The sequence below is a fragment of the Mesoplodon mirus genome, assembly GCF_964341445.2.
Source record: "Mesoplodon mirus genome assembly, chromosome: 13".
Classification (NCBI taxonomy): Eukaryota; Metazoa; Chordata; class Mammalia; order Artiodactyla; family Ziphiidae; genus Mesoplodon; species Mesoplodon mirus.
This window is the reverse complement of record NC_138989.1, coordinates 25,875,512-25,899,099: the sequence shown is the minus strand read 5'-3', so window position 1 is coordinate 25,899,099 and position 23,588 is coordinate 25,875,512. Positions and strand designations below refer to the sequence as shown.

The following is a 23,588-nucleotide window of genomic DNA, read 5'->3' as shown; positions in this document are numbered from 1 at the left end:
GCCCGTGCCCTGCTTCCCCTGGAGCAGCCCCATGTGCCCCCTTGGGGCCCTGGGCACCTGGAGATTCTGATTGGAGGCTGGTCTGCTGCTGAAAAAAAACGAGTGTGGCCAGTGCTGGGTCTTCAATGCCCTTCCAGCTCTGATGTTCCATGCTAGGTAGAGACCCACCCTCAGGCAAGACATGGCCCATCCCCGAGGCCCCGTAGAGCCCACATCTGCCCCTCCTGGCCAACCTGCCTGGCCTGGGCCTCCCGCATTTGTTCTGCCCTGCACAGAGACCACTGGCCCCTCACTCTGCTCCACCTATGGGTCCTCACCCATCCTCCTCACCTGTCCTCAGCTGGGTGGTTTTGGCATGTCGCATGGATCCTCTGAGCTTTGGTTTCTTCTGTATTTTCCTTGCTTCCCCGTCACATCTAGAGAAACCGAAGGGCAGGATTGGCCTGGACAGGAGCCGAGGGGGGCAGGTCTTGGGGGGTCTGGAGGGATGTGGCAGAGGCTGGCTCTTGAGCCATATGGGCAGAGTGAGGTCCCTGCTGAGAGCCGGCTGGGTGGTGGGTGTCTGGATTCATGGCTTTTCTCCTCTCCCAGGCTTGAGCAGGGGCTGGGCAGGGGCTCCGAGCCTGGGAGCCCTGCTCCTGCCAGCCCTCTCCCTATGGGTATTTTATAGACAAGTGGTAGATGTAACCCGTAATCAATCTGCATGGTACCAAGGGGTTTGCTGTGAAAGAGATGCTCCCTCCCACCCAGATGCCCAGGCCACAGCCACTGTCCCTCATCCTGCCCGCTTTGGAGCCTGTGCCCGGAGATGCACACAAGGGCAAAGTGCACGTGCTCCTGCCTCTGGTTTTTCTTCACTTAAGCGTGTGTCTTGGAGGGTGTTTTTTTTTTGGTTTTTTGTGGGGGGGTTTGCAGTATGCGGGCCTCTCACTGTTGTGGCCTCTCCCGTTGCGGAGCACAGGCTCCGGACGCGCAGGCTCAGCAGCCATGGCTCACGGGCCCAGCCGCTCCACAGCATATGGGATCTTCCCGGACCAGGGCACGAACCCGTGTCCCCTGCATCGGCAGGCGGACTCTCAACCACTGCGCCACCAGGGAAGCCCTTGGAGGGTGTTTTTGAACTTGCTGTTCTTTTTAATAGCTGCCTGGTCCTCCCATGTGGATGTCCAAGGTTTACTAACCACCCCTATTGATGGGCATTTAGGTTGTTTCCAGTCTTCCACTGTTGCAGACAATGCTGGTATATATGTCTTTGCACACATGTTGGGGGTCCACTCCTAGAATACACTCTGAGAGACAATTCCCGGGGCAAGGGGTTTGTGGGGCCTTGAAGTTTTAGCAGATGCTACCCTCCGATCCAGCTCCTCCCCAACCCTGGACTTACTGACTTACTCTATTATTGAATGGTTTCATGTTTGCTTTTCAGTGGGTGAAAAACACTTGTGTTCTTTGTGAGTGGGACTGTGATGTCATGTAAGCAGTTTTAATTTTTTCTGTGTAGTTTCTACTCAGGTTCATTTTCCTATTGGATTATTGGCCCTTTTGTTATTGATTTACAAGTACTGTTTCTATATTAATGAAAGGGGCCCTTCTTCAGTGTTCTGCAAAACTTTCTTCTGCAGTTGCTGAACCAGAGTGAGAGCCAGGCAGGTGGCTTGGTTCCCCTGAACTCCTGCTTGCTCTCCTTACACGTGGGCCTGAAGAGTGACTGAGGACCCAGTTAGATAAGGGGAAGTGGCCTCACTTGGGAGCTGGTGCATGGTCGGTGCTTGGGGAAAGTTTCCCCCGCCGCCCCATGGTGCTTTGCCCTTAAAGCCTGTGCAGTAATGTTGCAAGGAGGGACCCAACCCCCCTTTCTTCCTTCCAGGTCAGGCACCAGCCTTCCTAACAGCAGAGTTAAGGAGGCCAGCCCCTCAGATGCCTGCTGCCCGCAGCTCCTCCTGTGGTTTCCAGAGCCTTCCAGAAATGAGCCCCACAGGCTGAACTGGACGTTTTGCACGGTTTTGCCTCTTCTGGGTCAGCTTTTGTTTCTCTGTGCATCGCAGTGAAAGGTTAATCTCTGGGCAGAGGGCAGACAGGTGCTGGCACCCCCTTTTATGCAGCACCCGAGGGACAGGTACTCCGGCTGGCTGGTGACAACACGGCCCCTGCTGAACCACCCACTCTGGCCTTGCCATTGCTGTGGCTGGACCCTCGGGGTGGATGTGTCTTCCAGACACGGCTCGCTCCCATCGCCTCAGGGAGTGCTGGCCCTGCATGCGTTTGTGGGACAGATCTTAGCAGGAGGGATGCCTCCTGCCTTGTTTACGAGGAGTGTTTAGGGCAGCCCTCGGCTGACTGCTGCCCTGGCCAATGGGCTGGGCTGACAGCTGGGCTGGGGGTCAGGACGAGCAGGCTGACTCTTCTCCCTTCCAGCGCTGGGGTTACTGCCCGGGCCTGGGGCGGGGGCGGGACAGGGACTGGCCCTGTGAGCAGGTGTGGGGAGGCAAGGGCAGGGCCATCCAAGCCCCCACCACCCTGGGCGGCACCCTCATCCTCAGGGCCTGGGCTAGGAGACCTGCCTCTTAACTTTTTACTGGCGATTTCTGAAAATCATGTGAGCTGCATTGTCATTGGGCCACATCGTCATTGCAAACCGTACAGACGCACAGCAGAGCCCACACCCCTGGTCTCCCACTCCAGGCCTCCTGCCCTCCTTAGAGGTACCTCTTGTGAGCGGCCGGCTACTCCCTTTTCTCAAGTGTACGTGTACCAAATCAGACAAGTTTGTCATTCTGCTTTAAAAAATACGCCTGTGTGTATATGTGTATGGGGGGGTGCTTTTTGGTAACTTGGGCTTTTTTGCCGACGCTAAGTCTTGGGGACATTCCCTGTAAGGGGTGCAGGCCGCCAGTGGCTGTGTGTTCTCTGGGTCCCGAGGAGGCTCTCGCTGCGGGTCTGTGGACCGTCTCCCTGACAGTCCGTCTCCAAGCATGTCCTCCTGGTTCGGCCAGTGCTGGCTGCCGTGGGCCCTGCCGCAGGACACTTGCGGGCTTGCCCCTTTGTGCTTGCCCGGTCGTGCGGGCCTCTGTAGTGTGCTGTGGGGCACAGGGAGAGAGCGGGACCCTCAAGGAGTCCGGTTGGCTGGAGGCAGGGCTCCCACGGGTAGTGGGTGCTGCTTGGCCAGGGAGGGGGCCAGAGGGAGGCCGGGGCTGAGGCTGCGCTGGCCGGGGCTTCTCGGGGAGCATGAGGGGCCGGGCAGAGGGCTGGGTGCACGGGGGACCGGTGGCCTGGGCCCTGCGGCAGAGACCTGGCACATAGCGGCCCAGCCATGCGGTGGGATGAGCATCTGAGGGAGAGCAATGAACTTGGCGCGTCTCCATCACCCCCCCGCCCCAACGACTTGACTGAGGCACTGGCTCCCACCCACCCCTTCTCTGCTGTGGAAAATCCCGTCTGTGGGCCATGTGCCGGGCAGGCTGGATCCTGGCCCCGGGCTTGAGTCCGGGGTGGCCGCAGCCCCACCCAAGGGCCCCACACCCCGCCCTCTCCCAACAGGCAGAACGGTCTGGCCTTTGCCAGAACAGAGCCGGGAGTTGTTGGACATTGCTGGTTGAAGTCCTGTGGCCCTCCCCGCCCTGGCACGGCTTGGCCTGGGCCCTGGAGAGGGACGGGCAGAAGGCGTGTGGCCACATGACTTAGCGGTGCCTCCTCAGGACGACCGTGCAGGGAGCTGGGACCCCAGGGAGGACACAGAGGCCTGGGTGGGAGGCAGCGAAGCGGGGCTGGGCCTGGGGGTGGGAGCCCTCCTGAGCCAGTGCCAGCCCTGAGGGGGCTGCAGAGAGGGGCTGTCCGTCCCTGGGCAGAGGAGACCAGGAAAGCAGAGGCCACGGGCTTGTCTCTGAGTGCCTGGAAGTTTCCACGGCTTCCTGGGCAGGTGTGTGTGCCCCTGGGTGGGGGGCCCGTGGGGGCTGGAGCTGTGCTGCTCTGTCCAGGGCAAACTTCTCTCCCGCTGGTAGTTGATTCGGAAACGTTCCCATAGTAACCAAACCAGAGATGGCTCCCCCTCCTTCCCCAAAATGTTTGCTGATTTTAGCAAGCAGGGTTTTTTTTCTTGTTTCAACCCAGTTTCCAGCCACCGTGAAAGAAGCAAAGAGAGCGAGGGCCTGGTCGGCACTGTTCCTGCTTCCCAGGCTGTGCAGGCCTCCGTGGCTATGGCCTGAGTTTGAGGGAGTGGAGGGGGAGTGCTGGCCTGCGGGGCCTCCTCCACGGCCGCTCCCGCCCCATGAAGAGTCCCGCCCTCGGCTCAGGAAAGCAGCCCACGGCTGGCGGTGGCTGGCAGCCCCCAGGGCAGGTCCCAGGGCCGCATCGTCACTGAGAAAAGCACAGACTTTAGGCCCCAGCGGGTTTGGCTCCCAGCCACTCACCCCTTACTCAGCCCACACAGGGCATGGGGTTGCTCATTGGCAGGATGGTCATGACAGGCGGACAGGAGCCCTCGGCACACTCTTGGCCAATCACACAACTCACCCTTAGGACAGGAAGTCAGCCTGCTCCGGACCCTGGGGCTTGTGTGCGGATCTGGTGGTGCTTCAAGAGGGCAGTGCTGGGGACCAGAAGGGACCGGGCTGGAGGGTGGAAGGGCCTGCCCTGGCTCGAGTGGGGCAGCCTGAGATGTGGGTATCGCCATCCCCACCCACCACCTGGGCCCCCTTCTGTGTGTCCTGGCTCTACCGTCAGTGCCTGTGGATGCAGCTGTGTTCCTTCTTGTCACTGCTGCAGACGCCACTGTCTGGCTGTCCCGGGGCGCCTTTACCTAACCTCTCCCCCGTGGATCGGCGGCTTCAGTTCTTCACTGGTACAGGAGGACTGCTTCGCCCCGGTGCCAGGGGCTCCAGGACAAGCACTCCTTACCCAGTGCTCCCATGCACGGCTAATGGCTCTGCCGAGCTGGGCCAGGTGCCTTCCCGCCGGCCACTGCCCTGCCCCTCCGGGCAGTCAGAACCGAAGGAGACTCTCATTTTGGCCCACCTGTGGGGTGACCAGGGAGACTGGAGCACCTTCCCACGCCCAGGCCTGTGCCTTTGCCTGGGCTCTGGTGCACTCTCCTCTGCAGCCACCACACACCCTGTGGTTCTGTTTGTCCTGACTCCGAGTTGCTTAAACTGATGGGAGATACAGTCATCAGGAGTCATCTTTGTTTCGTTAAGTGTTTGTGCCCTGGAGCCTGGTGGCTCACTGAGGGCCCTGATGTGGGAGGAAGGGCCCCCTGGTTGGGCAGCCAGCTGCCGGACAGCTACCTGCCAGAGCTGGGGGAAGGAGAGAAGGTCTCTAAAGCCCCTGGCACCCTGTGCTTCTTGGCAGGAATCCGTCCCACCGATCCTACTCTGACTCGCTACCAGTTGGCTCTGTGACCTGGGGGGTCCCCCAACCCCACCCAGTTGCAGATGCTGGTGTTAGGGAGGGGCAGGTGCAACGGGCCCACCTCCCAGGCCAGGGGCCTCTGACCCCCAGCTATGGCCCAGCCCCAGGTATGGCCCACTGTGTAGGCCAGGCCTCAGCCAGCACCCTTCCCCCAGGGAGAGAGCCCGTGGTGCTGGGCAGGGCCTGGCCTCTAGAGCTCAGTGTGCCTGGGCATCCCTAGGTGGGGGCCTCGTCTAGAACAGCATTGCCATTGCCCCCTGATGCACCCCCAGCACAGTGCCCGGCAGGCAGGTGTGCCTGGTAAATGTGAATCCCTCCCACCCTCTAGAGGTCCCTGGGACGAGGTCAGCTAGGAAGCAGCAGCCCCTAGTGAGGGGGCGCCTAGCCCTGGCCAGGCCCTGGGGTCTGTGCCTAGGACAGCCACCTCCTGTTGCGGGGCCTGACTTGGCCCCTCTTCCCCTGCCCTTCCGCTCAGCGCCTGGTGGGCCCGCGGGCAGCCCCTGCCTCACTTGCCTACACCCGTTGACTGAGTCAGTGGCATCATCCCCGGACGCCAGCCTCAAGTTCAGGGCCTTTGCAGACTCAACCCAGGGAAGAGGTGTTGGTCTCCACCCAGTTAATTATACCCACCCGCCCCTGGCAGCGGGGCTTTGTGCTGCCTCCTGGCAGTAAACAAGCCGCGCAGTGTGTCCCTGTGGGGTGTTCCGGCCTGCGGGTGCCCTGGCATGGCTTCTCCAGTGCCGAGTCTGCCCGCCCGCTTGGCCTGGGGCCAAGACAGCCAGGAGAGGAAGCACCCACCTGACAGCAGACCGACAGTTTTTCCGAAGTTGGTCCCGCCCACATCACCTTCCCTCCACTTGGGCTCGGCTGTGGACCCGGTCACCTTCCACCTTGGCTTGTCCCTCTGCCCACACCTCAAGGCGAGTGTCACCTGGGTGTTAGACCGGCTCGTGCCAGGCCCTGGGCCGGTTGACAGCAAGATCCAGGGGCCACAGGCCAACCCACGCAGTGGCTGGATTATTAGTCCTGTTTCACAGAGGCACCAGTAGGTGAGGTGCCTTGGCTGAGGTCCCACAGCCAGTCTAGGCCGGAGGAGGGATGTGGACCTTGTGATCTCTTGTGCTGAAGCCGCGGGTGGCAGCCGGCAGTGCCTGTGAGGAGGAAGGGCGGAAGGCCAGCTCTGGCTCCACACTGGGATTGGCCCATTTGGCGATGAGGAGGATGGTGGCCTGGGTAGGGGGCATGGGCATCTAGCCCTGCCCTGGGAGGTGAGGCCGCATGCCAGGTTGATGGGGGGCCGGGGTCAGTAGTGGCCACAGTGTAGACCAGGGCCTCCCCTGGGCAGCGGGGCCATGTGGACATGGCCTCGAGTGACTGGCTGGCTGGGCCCGGCCACCTCTCTGTGTAGACCCCCAGGCCCACCCTGCTGGGGCTCCCAAGGCACAGCACAGTGACAGAGAGAGGCCAGAGCATCTGTGCCTGGTCTGGCCTGGCCTTGGACGGGGGGCAGTGGCAGGACTGGCGCCATTTACGGGCGCTCACTCTGGTCCCCACAGCACGTCTGTGGTGCTCAGGCACTGTTATTGTCCCCGTGTACAGATGGGGAGGTTGATACCAGTGGGCATTTTAGGCTGTTAAAACCAAAAGCCCTTTTCTAGTCTCTGTCCACCAGGCTGGACAGCAGAGCTTGTGGCCCTGTTTCCGGGCCCTGTTCACAGCCCCTCCCTGGCTGCCTTGGCTGCTGTGGGTCCTGGGAGAGAATGTCAAGTGGGCCTCTGCACAGTAGCTGCCAGCAGCCGTGACAGCGGCCAGGGCCCTGGGGAGGCTGGTTCTGTTATAGCCCCTTTGAATGAGGTGCAGGGCCCAGGGAGTAGCCCAAGGTCACACAGCTAACAAGTGGCCAGGCTAGGATTTAAATCCAGGTGTGTCCCACTCCAAGGCCTGCTCCCTTAGCAGCTGTGCCATTCAGAGTTCAGCAGCCACATCTGGGCTCTAGAGAGTGTGGGTGTCAGGGAGGTGAGTGTGGCAGCTTGTATCCTGTGCCTCTACCCTCCTGGGGTAGGGGGGAGGTCCCTTGCCCCTCCCTTTCTCTGAGACCTCCTGGTGGCAAAGCACTCTGTGCATGGCCCTTGATTACCTTCCATCATGCCATGAGTGAGGCCCACTCTTGAGGGGCACCAGGTCTCTGGGGGAGGCGACCAGGTGAACAACAGCCGTGGGAGCCCAGAGCTCGCAGTGGGTTTGCCATCACTTTTGCACATATGCTTTTTGAGACCCTCAGGCCTGAATAAAGCCCCACCACTCTTGGAGGTCAGAGCCCGTAACCTGAGGGTGAGCAGGAGGTCGAGAGAGGCAGAGGAGGTGGCGTGGGGGTGCCTGCACCACAGAGCAGTGGGAGCCGGGGGGTGGCCCCGTGCCCGCAGGGGCGGGCCAGGTCCTCGCAGGGCAGAGGGGCTGGCAGGGGGCAGACGTGACACCAGCTGACGCAGACGTGCTGGAGGGGCCGGGCTGGGACAGGGCCAGGTGCGCTGCTGGCCTCCACTCCTCTGGGCGCCACCGCTCACAGCAGCGCGTCACCGCTCACAGCAGCACGTCGCATCCTTAGAACCCACAAGGTGTTGGTCGTGCCATCATCCCTGCCTTACAGAGGAGGAAACTGAGGCCCAGCCACACTGCAAGTGGGCGCCTGAGCCGGGATCCAGACGTTCTGAAACAAGTCAGGGCGGTGGGAACGCAGCCAGTGGACGGGCCCCAGAGACAGGCAAGGACGGGCCCAGCACACGTTCCTGGACCGACAGGGTGACAGGCAGGGCCATAGGGACAGAGAGTGTGAGGGCGCAGGTGGAGGTGGGCCCAGGGGTGGGCCCTGGGTCTGTGTGGGCGAGTGGGACACAGGGTGTCCCTGCAGGCCCGCAGTTCATCGTACTACCATTTACCTGAGGGTGGTTCAGTTCCACATGCTGGTGTCAACCGATTCCTAGAAGAAACTGGGATTCCTTGTCACCAGTGGACACCCCTCCCGGGCCTCTGTTCCTGTCCCCACTCTCGATGGAGGGGGGGCCGTGGCAGGTCACCGCCTGCCCCATCCTCGCTGAGATCACTGAGGCCGTGCACAACACCGTCCTGACGTCAGGGTAAAGGACACCCAGTCACGTCAGTGGGAATTAGAGAACAGAAAAGAAGGGAAAAGTTAAATTGAGGAAATCGAACACTGGGCTGTAGTAGGAATCGCTGCTGTGGCGGTATTTTTAGCGTTATTGAGTTGATTGATGGGCCGGTTGCAAAAGCAAAGTAAACAAAAAATCACTTCAAGTTCTCAAAGGGAAAAGGCCCAGTTTTTTTTTTTTGGTACGCGGGTCTCTCACTGCTGTGGCCTCTCGGGTTGCGGAGCACAGGCTCCAGACGCGCAGGCTCAGTGGCCATGGCTCATGGGCCCAGCCGCTCCGCAGCATGTGGGATCTTTCTGGACCGGGGCACAAACCCGTGTCCCCTGCATCGGCAGGCAGACTCTCAACCACTGCGCCACCAGGGAAGCCCGAAAAGGCCCAGTTTTTAAGTCTTTAAAAGGTTAGCAAACTTGTGACTTCTTAGCATCACCCTGAGCTCTCCTTCCTTCCCGTGTCCTCGGCTCTGCAAGCTTCATGGGACTTCACAGCCTCCAGCCCACTGGGCCTGGTTCAGCCTGGAGCAGGTGCCCAAGGCCTTCCCGTCTGCAGGATGCCCGGGCCCCCGCCCTGACAGGACCACAGTGGTCATAAATCCCTGCCCAAGCCAAGCCACCCCCATTCACAGCTAGACTTTAAAAAACCAGACATAATCAGCCTCTGGACGGACTGCCCCCACGTGCATTTTTGCCTGGCCCTTGGGGACAGTTTCTGTGTCCAGGTGTGGGCTCACTGCGGTGGCTGGGCCAGGATGCCCGGGCAGAAGGTGGCAGTGTGCTTCAGCCCTTAGCATTCTCGACCCCACCATGATGGTCCCCCAGTGGGGCACGGGACTTGCCCCGGGGCCCACATCTGGCGGGCAGCCTCCACCCCAGAGTTTCTGGCCAGCCCCGGGACGGCAGTGTTTGTATACGCATCCAGAATGGTCAGGAGCTTGCTGTGTAACATTCCTGAGAGAAGAACATTTTCCAGTGTGCACTGCTTTTCCCACTGTAAGTTATTTCTCAGAGGCTTGCTCCTGGAATCAGTGTCTCTGCTGAGTCTTTCTGAGGCAGGCACGTATCAGGCTCAGCTTCATCCCCCTGGGACACTGCCCCAGGCAGGCGCCGTCTGGAGGGCAGCAGGGGGGCAGCTTCCGGAGGAGGCCCAGGGCCCTCTTGAGGGTTTGGAAAGTGGAGCAGGGCAGGCAGCTGCTCAGACCACGGATGGCAGGGAGCCGCAGGGAGCCGTGGGAGAGGGCCAAGGGAGGGCTGTGTTTCCTGAGGCCACAGGAGCAGGACCCAGCGGGGCAGGGCCAGGAGGAAGGGGGCTCCCCGAGGCCTCGGCTGTGGCAGAGTCGCTGCAGGAACCTGTCCTTTGGGAAGGAGGATGCTTGGCTATGCCAGTCTCTGCTTAGTCCTCTTGGCCCATGGAGTGCTGGGGCTCACTCCGGATGCAGGCCCTCCCTGTGGCTCCCGGCCTGTGGGAGGGCAGTGGCTGTGCCCTGGCCCCTGGGCTGAGGTGGGAAACAATGTCAGGGAGCGGGCCTCTGCTGTGGAAGGGAGGCCACAAGGCTTGCTTCCATGGGGCACAGAGGAGCTCGGGGACGGCAGACATTCCCTCCTCCCTGCGTCCCCATGATTCCCGTCTCACGGTGAGCAAACTGAGGCCCAGCATCGCGCAGCCCGCAGGGAGCAGAGCTTGGATGCTTCTCACCTCCTGCCCACCGCCCTCCCCACCCAGCCTGCGCCCAGCCCGGCAGGAGTGGAGGTTCAATCCCACCTCCACCCTGGGCATCATCCTGCTTGCCTGGCCCTGATTAGCTGGCCCCACCCCAGCCCAGCAGGAGGGACTCTGAAGACCACAAGCCCTGAGCCACAGAGCCAGGGAGTGTGGGGGCTGCGGCTGAGCCAAGGCTCGCTGCTTTTGACGGGGGGCCGCCCCCGTGGGCCAGCGCACCTCTGACCGAGTCAGGTGCCCTGTGACTGCACAGACCCAACCTCCTCATCTGTGAGATGGGAGATGTGAATGTCCAGCGCTTGGCACTCGAGAGCCCTGTAGTCCCAACAGTGTCAAGATGGCCACAAGCCACACACTGGGCCCCAGGGAGCAGCCTGGTGCAATCAGGACGTGGCCATTCCGGGCCCACCCCTGCCAGAGTGCGTGACTGCCTTGCCTCACGCCTCCAAACACCTGTCTTGACAGTGAAAGCAGTGGGCAGGAGCGTATGCCCCCACAGAGGATTCTGGGGGTGGGAGGGGGCAGGGTGGAGAGCAGCTGAGGGTCCCTAAGGGGTCTGGCAATGGGTGGGGGCATAGGGGAGGGCAGAGTGTATCTGGTGGCCTTTTCCTGTCCCCCATCCCCTCAGGGCACCGTGCCTGTGTCTGCTGCTCATTCACCTCCCCTTCCTTGCGGGCTTCCCCGGTGTGCCCTGGGTAGCTCAGAGTCATCCTGAGCTGGAGTGGAAGCCCCAAGGGAGGACGGCCTTCCTGTGGCGATGGGCGCTGGCCCAGGAGCCCGAGCACAGGGCTGGGCAGCACCCCCATGGCGTGGAGCCTGGGCTGCTGCAGGGGGCTGGAGTGTGGATGCCCCAGTGGCCCGTCCACATGGGCCCCGACCCACAGATCTTCCTGTGCGCCTGCTCTGGGCCTAGCCATGTTGCCCTACTTTCGGGGTTTAGCCCTGCTTTTGACTTCCTGGTCCCGACCCTGACCTCAGTTTCCCCATCTCCAAAGGCGGGCCAGCTGGATGAGGTCAGTGGTTTTCCAACCCTTTTTCCAAAAGAGCCCTTTCTCACACACCCCACTGGGAAACACAAAAGGGCAGCTGCTCCCGCAGAGACAGGAAGGGCTGGGCCCACCTGCTTGGGCTGCACCGCCACCGCCTGCTCCCCAGAGGAGGGGCATGAGCCCTGGGGAGGCTACGGGGTCTCTGCCCTGCCACCACACTGCCCACCCAGACAGGGCTTCCCCAGCTCAGGGCCCAGGCCGTCTTTCTGGGGTGGCTTCAGGCTGGGAATTTCTCTCTTTTTCCTTCCACTTTTCCTATTTGGAAAGTTTGACCAAGTTGCTTCTGAGAAAGCGGCATTGGGTTTGAAATCCAAACCAGAGCTGAGGGCTCCAGGGGCCCCTGCCTGGTTTCCATGGTGATGGGCTGTGGCCACCACGTGCCCCTGGGGGCAGAGCATGTACTCCCTCACAGGCCAGGCTGAGGCCACTCAAAGGCCGCCCACGCCCTCACCCTTAACTCTGCTCCTGGCCAGCCTCAGGCCCTGCACCATGCCCGGCCCCACCCATAGCTGGTGGCTTTGGGCAAGCCGCTCAGTATTGGTAAGACTCAGTTTCTTCATCTGTAAACTGGGGCTGACCAGACCCATCTCACGGGGTTATCGAGGATCACGGGAGACCATTACCACATGTGCCCCGGGGCCACTGTGTCCAGGAGAGGGTCCAGGAAGGCCCCGGCAGGAGGAGGAGGCAGCTGGGGGAAGGGACTTCGTGGAAAAGAGCACACGGGCTCACTGGGGTCCGTGGGAAGGAGGCGAGGTGGCTCGGGGCCAGTTGGGAAGGATGTGCAGGAATTTGGTTGATTAAAAACAAATTTTGAAATGTTGATCTCTAATTAGGTATAAGAAGTCTAAAATTAGGGTATGCCAAAGCAGGTGGAACTTCCCCCACGAAGCCCAGCCCCTCGCCAGGGTGGCACTGATTCTCAGGTAACGTCCTGTCACACCCAACCCCCAGCTCCCCATGTGGGGACGCTGGCAAATTTGCTTAGGACAGACGAGCAAGGGCCCGCTCCAGGCTGCAGGGGAGGCCGCCCCAGCCCCAGCGGCTCAGTGCTGGGCTTTATTTCCAGAGAGGGACCCCCCCTGGCCCTACTCAGAGGAGGGGTGGGGAATCCTGGGCTCCAGGCCCCTCTTGGGTGGGGAATGAAGCCGGCCCTGCGGCAGGGGCACCACGGGAAACCCATGAGGAGGAGACGGTGGTGCTTGGGCGCAGCGAGCTCTCGGAGGGAGGGCTCAACCTGCGGGAGCCCCTGCCTCAGCCCCCCTTCCTCGGGGCTGGGTGTGAGCAGCGCACCCGGCACCCTGCATGTGCCGAGGGTGCAGGAGAGGGGGTCGGCCAGCTGCAGCAAGGGGAAGGGGGCAAGGTGGCCAGACAGACCAGGGAGAAGGTGGTCCAGGAGGGGGAACAGAGAGAGGCCAAATGGCACGTGAGGGTCGGCACTGGGTGGGGCAGGTGGTGCTGGAGAGGGCAGGGCTGGCCGTCCCCAGGGCCGCCCACGTCCATGGTCATCCAGAGGTATGTCCGGGGGAGGGTGCGCTCTAGCCAGAGAGTGATTGGATATGTGCTGCAACGCTGTTTGGCTTGGCTCGTGGACTCAGGCCTCTGCAAGTTGCGCCACCTGCCAGCAGGAGCATCCAGCAGGTGTAGGGGCCCTGCTCCCAGGGGCCGGTCCTTGTCCTCTTTCCTCACTGCGCAGTGGGAGGCCCCCGGGCCACAGCAGAGGCTGCACGGAGCTCTAGAGAGGGGAGGGATGCTGTGCTTGTAACATCTCACATTTGTTCTTCTGGTTCAGGGCACCCCTGCAGATTGGGGACAGAGCCCTGCTCTGCAGGACGAGCCTGGATGAGTTTGTTCCCCTTCTTATGTTCTACACGAGTGTGAAGGGTTTGGGGCAGGTGGCGGGTTGTAAGCCTGCTTGGGACCTGAATGCCAGTGGAGGCACCAGCTCTGCCTGGGATGTCGGCTTTGTCTGTGGTCAGTGCCTGACCCCAGCCACCCCTTCAGCTTGGCCCCTCCCTGCATGAGGATCCTGTGCTGGTCATCCAGGGAAGACACCTGGCACAGGCCACGGCCACTGCCACCACTTGTAGCCTGAACCAGGCTCCACTTGCTCAGCACAGATGCCCCCGAGCCCATAAAGGCCACTCATTAGGAGCCAGGGGTCAGATGGTGGATGGGTTGTCCTAGTTTTCTCCATGTGCACATCAGACATGGCTTTTCTAGGATGCAGGCTCCCCTCCTGAGATGAAACGGAAGCAGCTCAGCAGCCCTCCAAAGACTGGGCTATTCTAGAAGCCTGGACGGTAGCTCTCATTTCCAACCCTGACGTGGGGTAGGCTCAAAGGAGCCAAGTGTTAGCACCCTCTTGCCCTGAGGAGGCTCTCTTGGGCTCCCATCAAACACACGCCGAGCCCCAGATCACCCCGAGAGGCATCAAAGCCTGCTGGCGTCTCTTCTCCTCGCTGCCCATTCCCCAGACCCCTGGCAGTCCCTCTCTCCATGAGGCCACGTGCAGCCCTGCTGCACACACTAGGCACCCCTTGCCCTCCACCTGGCCCCATTGGCCATCCCTGATCGTCCCAGCCACCCTCACCCCCGCCGCCATGTGGGGAGATCCCTGTCCAACAGCATCCAGCCCACAGGCCTGCCACTTCTTCCTGAAGCTGCTCTGTCCCCAACCCCGACCTTGTTTCTCTCCCTCTGAGGCTGGCTCCGCTCCTGAGCCCCCAGCCGGGCTGGAATTGCCAGGTCAGCTGAGCTGACATGGGCCATAGCTGTGTCAGTGCCTGCGCACAACAGCCCTGGCATCCATGACCGAGACCCTGGCTCTGCCCCATGGTGACTGGGGCCTTGGGCAGGCCCTGCAGATCAGGCACTGGTGGAGGTGCATGCACACTCGTGTGCTCATCCCCACGGAGCTGAGCGTGGCATGGGCACAGCTGTCTGCTGAGGTGGATGCTGCCCTGGACCAAGGGACAGGGGTCCTTGCGCCCGGCCCTCTTTGTTTCCCTGGGCAGGTCCTTGTTCCCCACCTGTGTCCTCACTCATGGGTCAAACAGGCAAAACAGCTGGACTCAGTGACATCAGCGATACTTTGCAGCTGCAGAGCATAGTCTGAGCCGCTTTTGAGCGCCAGAGGCTCTAGTGAGAATGAGATGGGGCTACAGCTGGGGTCTGTGTGCCCCGGGTGGAAGGCGAGCTTCTTTCTCAGCTGTCAGGGAAAGGAGAGGAAGCTGGCTGCCGTGGGCCTGTGAGGCTGGCACGCTACCGGCAGAGAGATTGCTCAGGCACACGACACACAGAGCCAGCATCCCACAGTGGGGAGGCCTGCACCTCCAGACCAGCTGGCAGCTCAAAGCTCCAGTGCTGAGAATTTGGACTGTTAACTCTAAGAAGCATTCTTGCTACCTAAAAGGCAGCATTGGACTTAGCCTGGGGAAGACTGGGGTTAAGTCAAGGCGGGGGCTGGGGTAACAGCTGGCAGGAAGGAACCAGGAGCAGCCTGCAGGTCTGCGTTGGATCAGGTCTTGAGAAGGGTGACCGTGAGAGGCCACAGGGCCACGTGGTCCCATGGGCAGCGCAGCTGGTGGCACCTTGGCCAGCAGCTAGCTCTAGGTCTGGGTCTTGGCTTTGCAGGGCCAGGAGCCCACCTCTGCTGGGGGTGCAGGCCTGGGGCGTGTGAGGCAAAGCACAGGTGCGTGTTTCCAAGGAGGGTGTGGCCACTCGAGGGGGTTGTGCTGCCCGCTGAGAGGAAGGTGGCCAGAGAGGTGTGAGCAGGCCCGCCACATGCTCTGCACGCCGCCCCGGGTGCAGGCCTGGGCTCTTGCACACGTTGGTCCGTTAGTCTGGCTTCCACTCCCCGGTCCACCACACGCCTCTTGGCCTTGGAGTCTTCCTTTCCACTTGCATAGGGATGACAGCCTCTACCCCAAGGCTACTGTTTGTCCTCTGCTGCTCCTCACTCAACACGGACGCCTTGAGACAGTCTGGACCTTGTCTCTGACCACCCTCAGGCCAGGGGCTACGCACACAGACAAGGCTGGAGTCGTCCAGTCTCACCTCCTCTGGCTCCTTCTGGCTTTGGCAGCCATCCCTGGGCTCCCGGGCTCACAGCTCCCCCTCTGCAGCCCCGACGGGCGTGCAAGTGCTTCACCTAAGAGATGGTGGCAGGGCAGAGAATGAACGGGGATGGCCAGGTGGGGGCCGCAAGAGGAAAGCTGGCCGCCCGACTTCCCAGCATGGACATGGGTCCAGCCCCAGCCTGCCTACCTCCCCGCTGGCCGCCAAGGGGTGCTGGGTGGACGGTGACTGGGGATGCGAAGGTCAGGACTTTCCAGGGCTGGCCCTTGACCGGGGATGGACCAGAAACTCTCCCTTAGGGCTGAGGAGAAGAAAGAAAGGGTCCTGTAGGCAGTGAGGTTGCCCGGGGTGAGGGCCATGTGGAGAAGGCCTGGGCTCTGGGCCGAGGGCAGGAAGGGGCCTGTGTGCAGGCCGTTTCCTTCCCCAGCTCAGCCCTGGCCACCTCTTCCTCCTGCTGGCCCCCAGCCCCCCATCTGGAAGAGGTCAATGAGTAAGGCCCAAGGCAGGGGGAGGTGGCTCTCAGGGCCAATTACCTCTTGCCCTTGCCCTTGCCACCATCTTCCTTGTCTTCTTGGTCACCCACAGGTCCTGGGGCTAGAGTGGGGAGAGGGGTCTGTCAGGCAAAGCCCCGTGCGGATCAGATGTTTGTTTTCTTCTTATGATCGATTGTTGAAGTTTGCTCTGGGGGATTAAGGTTAGGTGTCCCTTGGAGAGGCAGTGGGGCACCCTGATAGTGTGGGGCTCGTCCTGCCCTGAGGTCAAGGGGCTTCTCAGGTGCCGGGCCTGTCTGCAGCGCAGGGCCGTGCACCCCCCTCTGCATCAGTCCTCCTCCCAGGAGCCTGCCAGGCTCAGGCAGTCCTGGGGCACTCACTGTGACTAGGCCAGTGACAAGGGTGACTCCAGGGGCAGGCTGGAGCACACCCTTCAGCACCCAGGCAAGGTGGCCAGGGACACCCCCTCCCCAGGATTAACCCTGAACAGCCAGCTCACAGGTTAGACCAGCCCCTCCCTGCTCAAGGGGGCTCCTGCTGGCCGTGGGGGAGCAAGGTCAGGGTGGCCCCGAGGGTGGCATAGTGCTGCAGGAGCTCCCACCCTCTTAGGCCCTCAGGGTGGCCCTGAGGTGGGGAGCAGCTGTTTCTCCGGGGCAGTAGTCAGAGGCCTGTATCCTGCACGTCCAAGTGCTTTGTGGGCGATTAGGACCTGCATAGGGTGCTGACAAGTGCCAGGTGGGGCACAAGGTTTTTTCAGGCCCCAGAAGTTTTCAGGCCCACCAGTCCCACAGCTATCACAGTGCTGTCGCATGAAGCCCCGTGGGGATCCCCATGTGCACAGAAATGTTTCCCCCTGGGTGGGGGGGTCAGGGAGGGTGGTCCCTACTTCCTTGTTCTGCGGCCTGGCAGCTAGAGACGGTGATGCCCATCTCTTGGGGCTCTGGAGAGGGCTGGGGTGCAGGGTGCCGTGTGGTGCTGGAGCAGGCCAAGGAGGTGGAGCCCTCAGGTGCCAGCATTCGCCCGGGGCATCTCTCCCCAGAGCCCCTGAGCTCCCCTCGCCCACCATGGCCTCCCTCCTGCTGTGACAGCAAGACCCTGAGCCCAGGGCTGCCCCCACCTGCCGCTTCCAGGCTGTGTGGGAGGCCTTCTGCACACAGGGGCCTGTTTCCAGAGAACTACCCGTTCCACACACACCGTTTCTTTCTGGCCCAGATGTGATGCCCACACACATCTTCAGCCTCCCTGGGTCTGACTCGACCTGTGCAGGGCATGAGCGTCCCATGTCTGCTCTAGCCCTGGGGACAGCTGGGGGCTGTCCCCACCCCTTCTGGAGCCGGCCAGGCCTGGGGATGGCTCTCGGCCATACTAGACTTCCTGCTGTGTGCCTCTGAACCTGTCCCCACGTGTGGGTGTCATGACGACATGAGTGTGGACAGTGAACAGCTGTTGTGACTTGAGGACATGCGGCAGGAGCACTCCTCGCCTGAGACCCAGCCCAGTGGGTACAGCCTCAAGGTGGCCTGTCTCCCTGCAGCTGTGTGGCCTCTGGGAGCCCAGGGCCAGACAGAGTGTCCTGATCCTCCAGGGAGTGTGAGCCACTGCCTCTGCGCCCCCCGGAGGGAGGGCAGGCAGGGAGTGCACAGCCCCCTGGCCGAAGGTTGGCCTTGGGCCGATTGGACTGGGGGCACGTGGCAAGCCTGGGAAAGCTGGTGGGCAGGAGCCAGCCGGGGCAGGACAGGAGGAAACTATCTGGCTTGGGGAGATGTCACCAGGACAAGTGTCACCAGGATAGGGACCTGGTGGATCTGAGGCATCTGCGTGCTTGGGGAGGGAGGAAAGAGCCGGGCCCTCGTGGTGCTGAGGTGGGGGAGGGATGGTGGGGAGGCCGGTGCCTGGCCTGGGGGCAGCGCCTTTGCTCGGCCTGTCCTCATCTGGGGTAGAAGCAACCAGGAGCTGGTGGATAATTCCAGGGCGGCTGGCTCCACAGGAAGCCAGAGAGGAAGGTGCTGTGTATTCGCTGGGGCTGTGGGTGCCGGGGGCGTCCCTTCTGAGCCCACTCCTCTCAGAAGGGGCACAGTCCCGCTCCTGGCACCCGCAGGCCTCTGCAGGGCTGCCATATGCCGAGGCTGAGGGGCTCCTGAGCCTGCCTGGCTTCTGCCCAGACCCACCCCTTCCCCCAGTGTCTTCTGTTCCTGGGGCCTCACAGCCAACTGGAAAACGAGCCCCCTCCCAGCTGGAAAGCCCCCTGGGGGATGCCGTGATGCCCCTGTCCTGCCCTCCCCGCTGAGGATGGGCCTGGGAGAGTCTTCACTCCGGCTCCCACTGCCCCACTGGGTCAGCAAGGACATCCCCCACTCACCCACGCCTCTGCCCTGCACCGGGCCCTCGGGGCACAACTCCAGGGGCCCCACGCACAGAGCTGCCCGGTACAGGGCGAGGACGGCCCCAGCCCGGCGCGTTGCTGGCCCCTGTCGCCCTGCCCTCCGCACTCCTGGCCGCCCCTACCCGGCTCGGCCTGGGACGCCAGGTCCCACAGCCTCCCGCGGTGAGGGCTGTGCCCCCGGTACCCTCAGCGGCCCGGCCCGGAACCCGCGAGTATTTGCCGGCAAAGTCAGCCGTGCCGCTGGGCCCGCTTCCAGGCCGAACAGCGAGCGAGCGCCCGCGCCCCGTCCGGCCCCGCCGCCCCGCCCCGGCCCGCCGAGCCAGCGAGCGAGCGAGCCTCCGCGCCATGGCCCGGCGCCCGCCCTAGCTCCCTGCACAGATGCCACGGCGGAGCCGGCGGGTAGGAACTTGCCCGGGGCCGGGGCGGGGGCCGGGCCGCGACAGTGTCTCCCCTCTGCCCGCAGGCTCTGCGCTCTCCCGAGCTTTGGCTCAGTCCTCCGGGCCGGCTCGCGCGGCCGCCCCCCGCCTGGCCCCCGGCCCGCCCGGCGCAGCAGGAAGCCCGCGGGCCGCGGTTTCCCGGGCGCCGCGGCAGAGGAAGTCGGCAGGCGGCGGGGCCGCGGCGCCCCCTGCCCCCGGCCGGGGCCCCGCACAGCGCCAGGTGGGCGGCGGGCGGACCGGGGCGGGGGGGGGCCCGGGGGAGAAGCCCGCCCGCGAGCCTGGGGCGAGCCCAGCCGACCCGCCGGGGACGCAAGTGGGCGCGCGGGGGTGTGCGCTGCGCCGGCCCCGCGAAAGCGAAAGCCGCTAGCTCGCCGACCCAGCAACTTCGCGGCGGGCGGTGCGGACCGGGAGCTGCGCGGGCCACTACCGGGGATGGTGAGCCGGCCGGCGGGTGGGCAGCGGCACCCCGCGCGGTGCTTCCCCGGCTATAAATAGCTGCCGTGCGGGGGTGGGAAGATGGTGTCGGGGCTTGGCGAGCGCCTGGCCTACTCCAAGCCCCGGGCTGGGCCGGGACCCTGCCCCGCCGCAGAGGGGGCGGAGGGGCTCGGCGCGGAGGCGAGGGGGGCCCGGCGGAGTTGCCGGGTGGGCTGCCTCCGCGCTCTTAGTTGTTTGTCATTTCTGCTTCTCCCCGGAGGGGGAGGGGACGGACGGCCTGGCAGTTCTGGGGATCCCGTGTGCGACATCTCATTTGGCAGAAGAGGCTGGAAACGGGCGGGCACCGGCCGCAGGCAAATTGCAGGCTTCCCCAGCCCTTTTCTGCGCTGGGGACTCATTACCTGTGGATGGCGCGGGGAATCCCTTTCCCTTCGCAGCCCAGCTTGGACGGCTCCTGGGGGCAGGGCCAAGGCGCCCCTGGCGGCCTCTGTGCAACCCTGCGGCCAGAGAGGTGGCCCTGATGGTTTTGCAGAGGAGGCTGCAGGGCTTCCTGCCCCCAGGCGTGTTCAACCTCGCCCGCCCCTGGCGCGCCCTTAACCCAAGGCCTGGAGCAGGATGGTGGCTCCGATTGCTGTGGGAGGTGCAGGGCCCTTAGCTCTGCAGGGCATCAGGAAGATGGGGAGCTGGCAACCTGGAAACGCAGTCCTGGCCCCAAAAGGTCTCAGGACTCCACCAGGGCAGTTCCTGGAGGCGATGGAGCCATCTGGGCCAGTGGTGGGAGAGGTGATGCCCTGCTGGCCTGCCTGTCTGTGATGTTCACCCTACTTGGGGGCAGGCAGGGCGGAGCGGGAAGAGCTGGGTAGGCTGAGTTCTGCTGCCAGCTCAGCTCCCTGTTGGCTGTGTGCCCTGGAACTAGTCTCTCCGGGGGAGGTGTAAGTGGGGTCATGTGTGGGAGAAGCTGGGAAGGTGCCCTGTGAGTACAGTCGGCCCCAGGGACTCATGGGCACCAGATGCAGCCCTGCACAGCCCTCTCCGCCCTTCTCCGAGTGGTCTCGCTGCTTGGGAGGTTTGCGTGGGTTTACAGGTAACAGGTGTCTCCCCAAGACTGTGGAGGGCGCCAGTATTCTCCCCAGGGCTGCTCTTGACCTCAAGGCCTCACAGTCAAGATACCGACACTTTCTTTGCTCGGCTCAGGGTTGGGCTGCGGCACCGAGGCAGTCCTGGAAACAAAGTTTTTATGCTTCTCTGGGGAAAAAGGCTCCTAGGCTCCTACCCTGACACCCCTTCTTGCTGAGAGGCTCCCTCTTGCCCTCCTGCTCCTACAGCCCCCAGCCCACTGCTCCTCGGAGTGGGATGCCAGCAGGCTCTCATGGCCTCGCCTGCTCGGAGCGCTGAGTCACTGCTGCACCCATGCCAAGGGGGTGGGCTGCAGGAATCCCTCTGCCAGGGAGGCGGGCTCCCCCTGGGATGCTCGCATCATTGTGTTCTCTGTGAACAGGGAACTGTTGGGCTGAGCGGCCGTGGGAGGCCTTGCTCACCTGTCATGCTGTGGGCGTGGGACAGGTGGGGGCTGGGAGGGGCTGGGAGGGCCTGGGCAGGTGGGACGCTCTCCGCATCTTAGATCAGGAGCCCAGGCACGGCCTCCAGGACAGCACCGGCTGCTGCATGCCCACCATTGTCCCCTCTGTGGGGAGGGGTCCAGCCCGAGGAGAGGGAGAAAGGCTCTGTGGGGAAGGCTGTTCAGCCGACATTCTTCCGAATGATCCTGAAGACTCTGCCCCAAATGTCATCCAGGAGGGGACCAAGCGAGTTAGGGTCCACCTGCAGGGTGACGCACTGGGGTCCTCTTAAGTGATGGGGAGTTTTTGATGGGGCAGGAACATCCGCGTGCGCCACTACTGAGCTAGAAGTTAAGGTGAAAGAACTCACGCTCCTCTGTACCTTCTGCTCAGGACACTTGGGTCATAAGGTCGACTCTAGGGGGCTGCCCGTTTCCCCTCACGTGGCAGGGGCTCCCCTCCCTCTTCCTCCAGTTCCTGCTCCTTTCTGGCTTCCTCCCTGGCTTTTCCTGTACAACTCCCTCCCCAAAGTCCTTGCTCTCTCAGCCCCTTTTTGCTTATCCCAATCTCTCATCTGTCCCCTCGCCCTGGATGGCAGCCATCTGTGTCTGCCTATCCCACCAGCATGGACCCCTTTGGGGGTGTGCCTGACCCATCCATCTGATCCCCCAGTCCCTGGGATGCACTTGGCTTTCTGTGCAGTTGCCAGGCTGAGCTGCCCTGGGGGACCCAGGGGCCTCCCTAGCACCTGCGGGGGCTCCATCTGGGGCGCAGACTCCCCCAGGCTTGACCAGGCCTTGGCTCAGGTGCAGCGCTGGCAACTCTCTCAGAACCGCCCGAGAGCTGCACTGAGGTTGTGGGGACTTGGGGCCAGGGTTTGTGGTCTTGACCAGGAACATTCCTTTTGTAGAGGGTGTGCAGGCCTGCCTGGTGGCTCCCCAGAAGGCCAGCTCTATTCAGGGGGTGGAGGAGCCAGTAAGCAAGAGAGACTCAGCCCCTCCTGCCTGCCCACCGGCGGCAGCTCAGAGTCTGGGGGGCGCTGCGCGGCAGGATTCAGGCCCTCGGGACTGGCTGCTGCCCACGAGAGCTAGGTCGGCCCTTGACACCACCCTGTGGCAGCCCTTGCTCAGGCTGGGCTGGGCCTGGGAAGGCACCAAGCAGACACAGGCCCTCCTGGGTTGCCTGCCCAACCACCTGCTTCTACCTCTTCCCGCCCTCCGGCCGCTGTGGGTCCCCTATCGCCTTTCCCTCCTCACTTCCTACATGAGGCTCCTAGGTGCAGCTTCTTCTCGGCCTTTCTGGGTGCTCCTAGCTGTCGTTACTTTCTTCTCTGTCCTTTTGTTTGAGCCACACCTGGTGCCCCGGCTGGGCATGACCCCGGTGGCAGCAGAGTGGGGAAGGGGCCACATCTGAGTCCCGTGGGTGGGGCAGCAGGGGACAGCAGGAGGAGCCCAGGATTCCAGGAAGACTCCCACAACAGGGCCCCAGGGATTTGATCACGAAGGCTCTGAGTCCCTCAGGGTGCTGGGGAGGGCGCTGGCTCCCCCGTCCCTCTGAGGGCAGGGCTTCCAAGGCCCCGGCTAAAGACTGAAGTGACCTGGTGTCACTGTCTAATTCTCTGCACCCCCCATTTGTACGTCTGTAAGTCACAGGTCGTGTTGCTGACTTCTTGTTCCTTTGTGAGCCTTCAGGGAGGGCACAGAGAGTGGGGGACAAAGGGGTCTGGCCGCTGTGTCCTGGTCCCACCCCAGGGTCACTGGGCAGCCTTGGGCGGGGTTGATTACACACACGGGCTATCCTTGCTGGTGTGGGCATAGGACGAATCCGAGTCTCCACCCAGCCCCCATGGCCTGAGCCTCATCCCCTCCTAGACAAGCCTGGCCCCGGGGTTGAGTGTGGCTCGGATGGAGTGGAGCCCGACTGGGCCGCGCCTCTCTCAGCCTTCTTTCCTGCCCTGGCATTTCCTGGCCCCTTGTTTTCCTGGGGAGCCTTTGCCTGGGCCCTTGGAGTGGAGGAGCCTTGACTGAAAGGTGGGGCCCATGAAGGTGACACATGGGGCTGGGAGCCCTGGAATGACCCTGAAGTATGCCATGGAGGATGGCCCGAGTGGTGGCCCAGCAGAGGGTGGTTGGGTTTGCCGTGCAAACCAGAACTGTCTGGATCTCTGCCCTCCATCTGCCAGGCTCGGAGTCGGCCCCGGGTTGGATGAAGAGGCTGTGCCGGCAGCCCTCCTGGGGTGCAGGGAGCCGGGGCTCCTTCTGGCCCACACTGAGGCAGTTAGGGAGGTGTGGACTGGCCCGCCAATAAGGTATCTGGGGGGAATGGAGCCCCTGCCCCTCCAGGAAGAAGCTCTCCTAAGACCACAATGTGCTGGAGACAGCGTGAGCCATGGGCCTGAGCACGCCCTTGGCCTGGCAGCGAGGAGCAGTGCTCCATGCCAGTGGGGCCATCTGCTGTCCGTCCCTTCCCTGGGGCACCACCTGCCGGGGCTGCGGTGACCAGAAGCCAAAACCTCATGGCCCTCCTGCCCAGGCTCTAGCCTCGCCTTGCTTCACAGCCCCCCTTGTAAGTGGCTGGCATGTTCGATGGCACCCCACCATGCCACTGACCCAGCCTCAGCTCCCTCGGGGACGTCTTTAAGGGTCCCCAAGTAGGGCAACCCACCCCAGCTCCCAGGACCCCTGGCCTGCCCCGCTGTGGGGCTCAGCTGCTGCAGCTCGGTTTCCTCAAGAGCAGCAGGAGGATGCCCGGCTCTCGGGGCTGCAGGGAGGGTTTGGTAACTGGTATTAAGCGCTCGGCCCAGAGTCTGGGGCTCCATGAATTATTCAGGTGGTTGCAGTCTGTCTCGGTGACCTCATCTGTCAGCCA

The 23,588-nt window shown here is 63.0% G+C and overlaps 1 protein-coding gene across 4 annotated transcripts in view; it reads left to right on the top strand.

The window, feature by feature from the left end:
- Positions 1-23,588, top strand: part of CABIN1 (calcineurin binding protein 1) — a 102,583-nt gene that overhangs the window by 64,290 nt on the left and 14,705 nt on the right. The window lies entirely within an intron of this gene.